Genomic DNA, 12,964 nt, shown 5'->3' with positions numbered 1-12,964 from the left:
TCATCAACTTGGGTTTTGATGCGATCCGGGGGGTAGGGGTTCACCGCCCGACCAAGTTGACAGGAGTGAAACTCCGTTCTTCAACTTGGGTTTCATATGGAACCGGGAAGCAGTGGTTCACTAACGAACTCGTCGTTCACCGCCCGACCAAGTTGACAGGAGTGAAACTTCGTTCATCAATTTGGGTTTCATCTGGAACCGGGTGACAGTGGTTCACTAACGAACTCGCCGTTCACTAATTTTGGAGGCTATGTTTGGCTGGAAGGTTGAGGCTTGATGGTCAAGGCCGACTGGCCGAGAGGTGAGGCCGACTGGGCCGAGAGCTGAGGCCGACTGGCCGAGAGCTTGAGGCCGACTGGCCGAGAGCTTGAGGCCGACTGGCCGAGAGCTTGAGGCCGGCTGGCCGAGAGCTTGAGGCCGGCTGGCCGAGAGCTTGAGGTCGGCTGGCCGAGAGTTGGGGGCCGACTGGCCGAGACCGAACGGATGAGTACGAACACTCGATGTCCTTTACAACACCGCTCACTGGCTCCTTGTGGCTACAATGGGTATACTAGTTCGGCCCCATGGTGGGCGCCAAAATGTTTCGGTCGGATTTGGTGGGGACCCTATTGAAATACTCCTAATAGTATCGAAGACTAGCGGATGCTAAAGACTGGGCGGACAAACACTGTAGACGCTACGGATCGGACGGGCTTGGGGCGAACGGACGCTACTCCATGCTCTAGGTTGAAAATCGAGCGGGCTTTTCTCCATGCACTTCAGGTGATCGTCCTCCTCCTCCTCCAAGTTGGGCGAGCGGGCACCTGTCAAAGGGACTCCGACGCTCAAGTCAGTAAGGTGACGGAACGATTATAATAAGTGATGCAAGTAGAGCATAATGTGCAGCGTGTGCAGTCTGCCCAGAAATCATACCTAGGACCTTTGTTTATAGCAGTTGTAATGGGCTTTTACCTTTCGTGGGCCTGATGACGCCCCAATCATACCTTAATCTCCATTAGGTGCCTTAATGAGTGATTATTATTTGTAATCTAACCAAGTGGCCAGCTGGGACGGCCTGTCAGTATGGGTGGTCGGCCGGGTGGTTGAACCAGATGGGCGGTCTTGGGGAGACCGTTCGGTCTTGTGATATGGTCGGTCTTGGGTCGACCTTAGGAGAGTCGGCAATGGGAGAGCCGGTCTTGGGGGAGTCGTTCGGTCCATACAGGACGGTCGGTCCGTATGGGTGGTCGGCCTGATGGGCGGTCTTGAGAAGATCGTTCAATACCCTGGCACTACAAGAAATAATGGAATTACATACGGAACATTATATACGGATTTAAATTTGTATATAAATCAGGTATTATATACGGAAATTATATACGGATATCAGAAAAATATTATATACGAATATTATATACAGATTTTTATATACAGAAAAATCTGTATATAATTTCTGTACATAAAGTTGGCGCGTGGTGGTGGAAAAATACCTAAGGATATATCCCTATGTAATTTCCATGAACCGTATGTACGTAGAATGCATTATGTTATATACGGATTTCAACAATATTTTTTTTAAAAAAAATATTTTGGATTAATTAGAAGCTGAAAAATATCATTCTCTCGAACCGTGGAGCTTTGCTGTCTGTGTCGAACCCTCGAGCTATCTTTGTCTCTCTCTCAAACCCTCGAGTGCTTTCTCTCTCGAGCCGTCTTCGCTCTCGCCATCCCTCTCTCGAGCCGTCTTCGCTCTCCCTATCCCTCTCTCCAACCCTCTTCATTGTCGCTGTCTGTTATGCTCTGCTTCTGTCTCCTCTCTGTATTGAGCTGTCCGTCGTGTTGTGGCGTTCACCAAGCAATTTTGTTGTTCGGTCAGGTGCCGTAGTTGAACGTTGAAGGAGTATCTCCATCTGGTAAGTAAACCCTAATCCTAATGCTTAGTATTCGATGAAATCGTTAATTGGTGAAAATCGCAAGCCTTAATATTGTATTTTTTTTTTGTTTTATTTGACACATTTGTGGTTGGTCTCGCAAGCTGTGGTTGGAGTGTTAGGAAACATCAATTGAGGCTAGTGTTTGGCTGTTTAAGAAGATTGTCAGTGGTATGCAGGACTGAGACATACCATTTGGAGTTGCGAAGGCCCTTAGTGAAGGAACCAAAGGTGAGTGAGTTCCTTTCCCTCGTAAAAGGATGTCCCAAGTAGGTCCAAACCCAATATCTCAAACACTACCGTGGTCATAGAGATCATCTTTGACCATGCCCATAATCATTTATTCCATCTTTTGCTCAGGTGAACCATTCAATTATTATTGGATTCTTATATTGAGATAATTTCTTAATGCCATTAGATTAAGTACATGATGAATGGATTTTCACCTATACCTGGGAAATGTCTTGTGGTCGCTGATGAATATTTTTCATTTTTCTTTGTAATGGAGGTTTTCAACTAACTAAATTTAACAAACCCATGTTTCAGCTAATGTTCCCACAGCATCATTCACTTATTACGTACCCATTTTGTAAAAATATAGCACCAATCTTGAAATGAAAACTTGAAACCAATCTCTTTCTTTATTCTCGGTGAGGTATGAAACCTGAATCCATACTTTGGTGCATTTTTAGGACATTGAGTGAACATTCAGAGGCGTGTTAAGGTATGTTTACGCAATCTTTAAGGACTATAACATATAATTTATATTATTAATTATATATATGTTTGATATGGTTTTCTCTGGTTGGATTTGCGTGATATAGGACTGCAAAGTATTTGAAGGGTAAGATAAGTGGAGGAAGCTTTTGGGATTGAAAAAGGAAAGCACCACAAAAGGGTAAGTAGTTATTATGTTTTGTTTAATGAGTAAATAGCTATTGTATATAGTTTAATGGTTTTGATGTGATTACCATATACATTGTTAATTGAGAAGCCATAAGTTGCTTTGGGTAATTGTAGCTTGATCAAAGAAAGGAAGCTCAAGCTCTTCCTCATCTTTGTTAATTTGTACTATCAAGGAATTACTTCATTGACAAGACGGAAAGATAATATTCCGTTAAACTCTAAAATGGGAAATTATTGAATTTGTTTTTGTTTAGGAATTTGTGGATGCCCACACTGGCCATCTACTAGCAGGGTTTAGCTCTGCAACTCCTTTCTCTGCCTCATCAAAAAACATCCTTGTCCTCTTTATCTGTCCCTTCATGAATTTACTAGGTTTATCTATAACTTTACCCAGGAAAATGTCATCATCTAAAAGCCTAGCTGTTGCCAATTCATCTTGTGGCAGATATAGTCTTCCTCTTGTGGCACTGCAATCATAAAAAGCTACACCAAATTACAGAGAACATAGTTTCAATCCTTTTGTGTTTTTATTTAATCTATTCTGTAACCTTGAATTTTTTTGTTTACTTTACGATATCAAGAATATATTCCCTACCCTTAATTTTTCTTCCCGTGGTTATATGGAGTAATGTTAAAAGGTTTGTGTTGAGACTACATAACCTCTTTTCTCTATTCAAGAGTTTACTCATTCCAAAATCTACTTTGCTGAAAGTTGGCATACTAGAAAAGATAAAGAGTAAGAATCATTGCTTCTTAGACAGTATCAATAAACTTATTACTACATATTTTCCCTTGCTATGGCAGCTATTAAAGGATGGTTTTGGGAGAAACTGGATGTCAACAAAGCTTTCCTTCATGGAGAGCTTCATGAGGAGGTTTACATTGTCCCTCCTCCTAGTTTACTTCCCCTTTGTTGACAATGGCATAGTACCTTATCTGCTACTCTTCTTTCTCTTAATTACGAATAATGTTCTGCAGATCAAGCTTTGTTTGTCAAATCTGCTTCTACTTCTTTTACTGCATTATTTGTTTAGGTGGATGATATTGTTTTAATTAGCAATGATATGGCAGAAATTAATCATCTTAAGCACATCTTAGATACCAAATTTAAAATCAAAGACCTAGGATCTTTAAGGTACTTTCTCGGTCTTGAAATTGCAAGGTCCAAATCTGGAATTCACATGAATCAGAGAAAATATATTCTTGAACTTCTCAATGACAGTGGTTTGATTGGTTCTAAACCTACTAACACTCTTTCTGATTCTTCTATTAAACTTCAAGCAAATCATGGACAACTTTTATCTAATGCTGGTGGTTACTGGCAGTTAGTTGGCAAACTTTTGCATCTCACCATCATCAAGCAAGATATTGATTATGTGTACAACAACTCAGCCAATTTCTATGCAAACCTCTTGATACTTATTACAATGCTGCTCAAAGAATCTTTCATTACCTCAATGGATCCCCTGCTCATGGCTTGTTCTTCTTTGCTTCATCAGACCTTAGACTCTCAGCCTTTGCCAATTCAGATGAGCTTGCTGTTTGGATACCAGAAGGTCTATCATTGGCTTTTCAGTTTTTGTTGACTCTTCATTGATCTCTTGGAAATCAAAGAAGCAGACTACTATTTCCTGTTCTTCCTCTGCAATTGAATATAGAGCTTTGGCCATGTTATTCTCGACAAAATTCAACAAGGCTTAATTTACCTACTTCTTATTTTTACCTAAGCCTAGCTTGCTGACGCTTTCACTAAACCTATTCATCACACCTCTTTTGACATTTTTGTTACCAAGTTGGGAATTTGTGAACTTCACTGCCCAACTTGACGGGGATTATTACTAGATATTTCCCTTTTAGTTTCTGTTTTTCTAATAGTTGACGTAAGCAGTTATAGTTTATTTTTTTTGTTTTTTTTTCTGTTGGTTTTGTAACAACTATTCAGTTATACAAAGTTTTATATAAGCTCTATTTTTCTTTATGTAAGATACATTTTTCTCAATTTGAATACAATGAGAATTCTTGCAAAATGTGAGAACTAAGAAAACTGTTGTGTCTGCAATCTCTATATAATATAACAACTCAACAATAATGTCTAAGAGTTATAAAAAACTGCACCAAATTACAGAGAACATAGTTTCAATCCTTTGGACAACTAAAAGTAGAGTCTAACATAAATAGTATAAAAGCTTTTGCATTGTTAACCATCAGATTTCCGCAAGATCATGCAACAAACTTCTTCACTATTGGTGCATATATTATTTAAACATTGTCTGTCATAGGCCTAGTTTATATTGTTCAGACCCCTTTTAGGTAAATCAATTTCATCACAAAGTCACATCTATGAGAGTTTCTTTTAATCAACAACCATATTTACTAAAATACAATATCAGGAATATTTTAATCTTTCACATGCAATGACAAAATTTTGTACTGGTGCAGAGGCACTTGTCAATTCATACTAAATTTGATAGGAAGTGTTTTGTTCTATTTAATTTATCCTTCACTAATAATTTATTTCAAAAGTCATATATATGTTGATTAATAGTGTTGGTGAATATGCATTAGGGATAAGTTGTATTATAGTGTATGGAAGATGAAGAAAATAAAAAGCAGGGAAGCAACTTCATTGGTTTATTGGAGCAATTTAACTCTCATTTTGGACACATTAGAATTATAAAATATAATAGAAAATAAAAAGCAGGGAAGGGGAAGAGATGTCTGTAAAACCTGTTACATTTTAATTAATTTGACGTGCCAATTTAGGAATTTTATTCTGCATTATTTTTTTGATATATTCTTTATTTTAGACTTTGATTAGGATCATACTAAATATGTTAGCTATTAAGATCATGCATTTAGACATTACTAAACATTCAGACCCAACTTGCAAACATATGCATAACTATCTTGGTGTTCTTACTTTAAAACTTGTTCATCCACTTTCCAATGACTTTTTCTGTTTTGTTGATTCCAGTAGGGATTTTATTATTCAAACATTTTTGTTTAATGTTAGATTCATGTTGGTATCATGATTATACAATTTTAAGTCATTTTACAGAATTTGACCGATTAAGTTGTTTTCTAGGTTCGCATACGTCTATATAATTAGGCCTTTCTTATTCATTACACATTCTATCCAATTCTGCATTTTAGCATGTAATTAGCATCATATTAAGCATGTAATAATCATAAAATCATCCAAATATAACCTTCAATATATCAGAATTAAACTTAGGAGAAAACCCATTTGATGTTAACACTAGTTTTGACTAGTTTGCTCTCAAATTTGGTATCACCACTGATTTTACATTTCTCTTATTCCAGTACTGTTTTGACCAATTTATTATCTTTCTTTAATGATGTATGAACCCCGAATTACCCAATTCCATGCATTTTACATGTTTTGACTCATTAAGCACATTTTAGCCTACCTAAACTTAAGAATTTTGTAGTTGACTGCCCCTCTATTACTTTATTATAAATTGATATGTGATGTTCTTTCTTTTGTAGTTGCACTCGGTACCTGCAATCCAGTATAGAACAAGCTTATTTTGACAATCAACCAAAGCTCCTAGTAAGACCTAAACCTTCAAATAATTGTCCTTTTGCAAATGTATGCTTATGCAATTGTATGTAACATATTAGGAGGGTTATTTACTTCTTTAAATGTTGATTTTTTAATTAAAATTATTTAGCTAAACAATTAAACACATCAAACATTGGCTAATTTAGGTTATTCTTTAGGAAGCCATTTGTTAGGGTACGTGTCATAATATAGAGACGTATATTAAGCATTGGCTAATTGTTTTGTAATCGATTTATGTACAGAACATGAATCGTTCTCCACCAAATCGTGCATGGATGTACGATAGGTGTCATAGAGGAAGAGGTGCTTTGAAAGAGTCTTTTGTATTCACAGGAGCTTGGTCGGTCTGTGCATGTTGATGAAATATTTCAGTAGACACATATTCGTCAATCAACAGGGGAATTTGTGGACGAAAGGTCTAGGCGGACCCATGTAAGTTTGTACTAACTGTATCACATTATAAAATTTCGGTTTTTAAACCTCATGTTTAATATTAATATTTATTCATTTAACAGGAACAATTTGTTGCAAAATTTTCTCAAACAAGATCTGAGACTGCATCTGTTGGTGTCTCAGCATCTTTTCCTCTAGACCCTGCGGAGGAGGAAAGATTGAGAAATCGACGTTGGTTAGAGGCTGCTGGTGGAAAATACAAGGGACGCATATATGGCATTGGAAATGTCACTTCCCAAGATGACTGTGTCGATAGTTACATCCAACAGACACATGCATCTTCTTCTGCTCAACAACAAAATTTAGAAGAAATTGTTAATCTGAAATCGCAGTTACAACAATATGGTCAGCAACTTCAAAAGTTTGAAGGCTTTATTGGCGTCCTCCTGCCATTCCTTCCGCCTTCAGCAGCCGCAGCTGCACAAGACTTTTTAAACCTTCAAAATCCTCAAGTTCAAAATGAAGTACCCAATGATGTCCAACCAGAACAACAACCTCCAGAACAGCAACCACCACACCAGCAACCAATAGATGAACAACCAGAAGATGGAAATGATTATATGCATTATTAGACATTTTATAGAACTTATTTCCATTATTGTTGAACTTATTTAGAACCACAATCACAATCCGTTTATGAACTTACTTGATGTTTATTCTTGCACTTATAATGATGTCAACAATATTTATGTATTCATATACAATGTTTCCTTTATGGATTAAGTGTATCTGAAAAGCTTTATGGATTTATATGTCAATGTGCAATGTATAATGTCCAGGATTGCTTATATCAATTGTGAATGTTCACTATAATGTCCAGGTCTGTTTGTATATTGTGTATGGGAAACTGCCATATACAGAGTATATATTTAGCTCTGCTTAAACCATTATATACGGATATATAAGTTATATACGGAAATTATATACGAAAATTATATACAAAAATTATATACAAAAATTATATACGAAAATTATATACAAAAATTATATACAAAAATTATATACGAAAATTATATACGGATATATCCGTATATAACTTATATACGGATAAATCCGTATATAACTTATATAAGGATAAATCCGTATATAATTTCCATATGTAATTTATATACGGATAAATCCGTATATAGCTTATATACGGATAAATCCGTATATAATTTCCATATATAATTTATATACGGATTTATCCGTATATAAACCTAGCTACGATGGTATTATATACGGATTTTTGTCCGTATGTAATCTGTCTATAACCAAGTATTATATACGGATTTTAGGTCTTATATACGGATTTTTGCTGTATGTAATTCACTTTTTTCTTGTAGTGTGGATACCATACGGTACAGTTACTAATTGTCCCTCTAACATAGTTCTAACCTTGTTTTTCCACTTAAACGCCATATCTTCAAAAAAGAATATGACAGTTCTTATCTAAATATAGTCTTCAAGTTGGGATCATAAAATTGAAAGCCTTTGGATCTTTCAAAATAACCAATAAAATAATTTCTTACTATTCAAAGTCTAATTTCTTTTCATTTCACTTATATGGCCTTAATTTAACTGATTATCCCCATATACGAAAATAATTTGGATTAGGCTTTCATCTAACATAACTTATTTTGGTAGTTGTCTTGGTTAACATTCTCTTTAGAATGTAAGTTGTTGTTTTTAATGTCTTTCACTATCGTGAGTTTGACAAGCAATAATGACAAATCATGTCTCTTACTAAAACCCTAATAGTTTTGTTTCGTCTTTCAACCATACCATTCATTTCTAGGTGACTTCAACATGGTGTAACGGTTAAACAATTCCACATTCTTCTACTGTATTTGGTGAAAGGTCCTAGACGTTGTTTACTTGAATCCTCATATCTATCATAGTATCCACAACCATGGTCAAATATAACAGTCTTATAATTCTTTTGATGAGTATATTTTTAACTTCAACCTTAAATGATTTAAACATGTACAAAGATTGGAAGTTTTCATTTTATTTTGGTTTGTTTACCTTTAATGCATTCAACACAAACATCAAGGTTTATGAACGTTGGATACCAAACCTAAAGAAATAACAATAAAATTAAAATAAAAAAATGATAAATGAAATATAATTTACATCATATAGATGATAAGTTCTATCATAAATTTAGAAACTAACAATTTTCAAGAGTACTTTATGTGTATTAATATAATGTTAATATGCATACCAAACCAAAATTTCTAAATTTTCAAATAAAACAATTTGAAATAAAACGGATTTATCCTTCAAATTAAACGGATGTCAACATATATTTCACCTTCAACGGATGTTCACATCCGTTCCATTACATATTTTAACTTTTTTTTTATATTTTAGTTTATTATTTTTATTTTAAATTTTATTTTAATAATATTTTTTATTTATTATAAAAAAAATTAAATACTTTATAAATTAATTTAAAATATAATATTTTAGTAAACTAAAAAAAATATCTTAACGGATGGATGTGGCATATCTGTTTAACTAATTAAATAAAGGGTTAAATATGTTTTTAGTCCCTCAACTATCAAGCGATTTTGTTTTTCGTCCCTCTTTCAAACTTTGTACGCTTTGATCCCTCTCAGTAAGGAAACCATAATTTTTGGTCCTCCAAAACAAACGGCGTTAAAAATCAAGTGAGGTGACTAACGGTGAAGTGCCACATCATTTTTTTTTTCTGACATTGAGTCAATCTGTCCCTCACCGTTCAGTCACCATCACCATTCAGTCACCATCACCGTTCGGTCACTATCTCCATTCAGTCGTCATAACTGTTCGGCCATTACCAATACCGTTCGGCCATTAACAATACCGTTTGGTCATTACCACCATCACTGTTCCGTCACCATCTCCATTCAGTCGTCATAATCGTTCGGCCATTAACAATACCGTTCGGTCATTACCGTACGGTGAGGGACAGATTAACTTAGTGTCAGAAAAAAAAATAATGACGTGGCAATTCGTTAGCCAACTCAGCCTAATTCTAACGGCGTTAGTTTTAGAGGACGAAAAATTATAGTTTCCTTAAGGAGAGGGATCAAAGCGTACACCGTTTGAAAGAGGGACAAAAAACAAAATCGTTTGATAGTTAAAGGACTAAAAATATATTTAACCCTTAAATAAAAAATAGTTAAATAATTAATTAAATAATAATATATAAATTAAATTGATAATAATTATTTTATTAAATAAAATAAATTTAATTTATATATAATTATGTAATAAATTTTAAAAAAATTTAAATAATATTTATATATTAATTTAATATATAATAAATTAATAAACTAAAAACTATAAAAGAAAAACCTTAACGGATGTGAAACATCCATTTAAGTAATTATATAAAAAATATTTAAATAATTAATTTAATAATAATACATAAATTAGATTAATAATAATTATTTTATTAAATAAAATAAAATTAATTTATACATAATTATGTATTAAATTTTAAAAAAAGTTTAAATAATATTTATACATTATTTTAAAATAAAACAAATTAATAAACTAAAATCTAAAAACTAAATAAAAAAAACATGTTACACATTCGTTTAACTAAATATATAAAAAATATTTAAATAATAATAGATAATTAAATTAATAATAATTATTTTATTAAATAAAATAAAATTAATTATATATAATTACATAATAAATTTAAAAAAATAATAATATTTATATATTAATTTAAATACAATAAATTAAAAACTAAAAAGAAAAAAAAACATAACGAATGTGACCACTCTGTTAACGGATGTGACCATTATATTAAAAATACTTAAATATTTATTTAAATAATAATACATAAAGTAAATTAATAATGATTATTTTATTAAATAAAATAATTTAATTTATATATAATTACGTAATAATTTTTTTTTAAAAAAATAATATTTATTATTAATTTAAAATATAATAAAATAAAAACTAAAAAAAAAACTTGAACATATGTGGCCACATCTGTTAACGGATGTAGCATATTTGTTAAATAATTTTTTCTTCAAAGGATGTTGACATCTATTGAAGAAAAGAAGTGGGAATGTATAATATTTTAAAATATAAATTATAGTTTTGAAATTTAAAAAAAATGTGGTGGTGCAGAGAGTAATGTGGAGTAATGTAGGATGGTGTAGGGAGTAACCCTCTCTACATAAATAAAGTATGAATTACTCTGATGTAATGTAAGTCATAAATAAAAATATTTAAGATTTCTTACCAACAATTTATCCAAGAGAGATCATTTGGTGACTTCTTGATTTAATTTGCTTATTTAAGATACTAAACTATATATCAAATCCAAAGAAAAAATGACAATAAATTAAAAACAATAAACAATTCTAAAAATGAAATATAATTTAGATTGCAGGAGGTAAATGAGATTCATCATGAATTTATAAACTACCAATTTTAAGTTAATATGAGTAAGAAATCAAAATTTCAAAATTTTCAAAATCGCATCTAAATAGAGTATGTGTTACCCTACCATTGAAGGAGTTTTCTAACCAATAATATCATTGAAGGAGTTTTCTAACTAATAAGAATCGTATCTAATTACATGTTTTTATTAAGGCTGGGCATAGTTAATGTAATTGTACTGAATTTTAGTTTATCTATACTTTTTTATACTATAAAAACTAAACTATTTGTACTAAAAACTAAATTATACTAGTTTTTAATTCAGTTTAGAGAAACTGAACTTTTATATTTGTAGTTCAGTTAACTTTATAAACTGAACCATGAACTAGTTATTAGTAAAGAATATATATATTTTGCATATTTTATTTAATCTTATAATTATAATTTTGAATTATTACTTACCTTTTCATCTAGTCTTTGATTTAGTTTTTTAACATGACAACATAAATTGCTCAATATTGATTATTTAATCATTATTCATTATATTTATTATTTAATCTCATAATTATTATTTTTATTTTATTAAAAAATAAAAATTGACATGAAATTATTCTTGACCATAAATATTTTGAATATTTTGTATTATATAGTATCATTGTTAAAAATAAAAGCGTTATATATATATATATATTCAAATTATTTAAAAATTAGTTTTATGATTAAACTAAATTATATATTTAATTTGTCTTTATAGTTTATGATATAAAACAAAATGAAAGATTCTGAGACAAATATAATTTAAAAGGTTAAATGTATTTTATATTTTGTAAGAATAATTTATTATTAAACTAAATATATTTTTTTTTCTGAGAGTTAGACGTAAGTTTTGAAGAAAGAAAGTTAGGGAAAAGAATAAAAGGAAAACCAAAAATAAATAAAATTTATTAGAATTATATGTTAATTTTAATTATTTGTTTATAGAAAATATTATAAAGTTATTTAATTTTATTTATACAATAAGTTTGAAATAAATCTGAAGTATTTTTCGGAAGTTTAAGAGTAAACGTTTTAAATAAAACAAACTTCCAATAATCTATTCTTAAAATTACATTAATTTCTGATAAATAATTTTTTTTAAATATGATTTTTTTTAATAGATAACATATAAAAATAGAAATAATATTTTATATGATTGGTATAAAGTCTAAGAATATATAACTTATCTTAAAGACAAAAACAAAAGAACAATGTTTAAAACTCAAAATAAAATATTTTCCGTAAAAGCGACGGAAGAGTAAGGAGTTTTATTGACTTGATGATCTTGAAAGGATTTGGTTATTAGTTAATTGGTATAACTGCAGTTTTTTATAACTGAACTGTTAACAATACAGTTTATATATAGTATATGTAGTTCAATTATTTTTAGTTTATTAGAAATATAGTTAACTATAATTTATTATAGTTTAGTATAGTTTAGATACTTATGCCTAGCCCTAGTTTTTATTCATGTAGATCCCAAATGCATAACACAGTCTTGTATTAATCCTTAATCAACTTATACATTACCTCATGATAAAAATAGAATATGGAAGCATACCTAAATTTATGATTAGGCTATTAAGAATTATGCGAATAATAATATGAACAACATTAGTAGATGATATTTTATATATAAAGATCTTACAATCTATTTTTGTTTTCTCTCTTTTATTGATATAGAGAAAAAATAAAAGTC

At 31.3% G+C, this 12,964-nt stretch overlaps 1 long non-coding RNA gene across 1 annotated transcript; it reads left to right on the top strand.

Annotated features, from left to right (window-relative positions):
* The first annotated feature begins 2,025 nt into the window (after positions 1–2,025).
* On the top strand, positions 2,026–2,808 carry LOC128196476 (uncharacterized). Its single transcript, XR_008248783.1, has 3 exons — positions 2,026–2,141; positions 2,603–2,634; positions 2,735–2,808. It is a non-coding gene; the product is annotated as an uncharacterized LOC128196476 (long non-coding RNA).
* Positions 2,809–12,964: the final 10,156 nt, after the last annotated feature.

This window comes from Vigna angularis, chromosome 5 (genome assembly GCF_016808095.1).
Source record: "Vigna angularis cultivar LongXiaoDou No.4 chromosome 5, ASM1680809v1, whole genome shotgun sequence".
Classification (NCBI taxonomy): Eukaryota; Viridiplantae; Streptophyta; class Magnoliopsida; order Fabales; family Fabaceae; genus Vigna; species Vigna angularis.
This window is presented reverse-complemented; position numbering and strand designations above follow the sequence as displayed.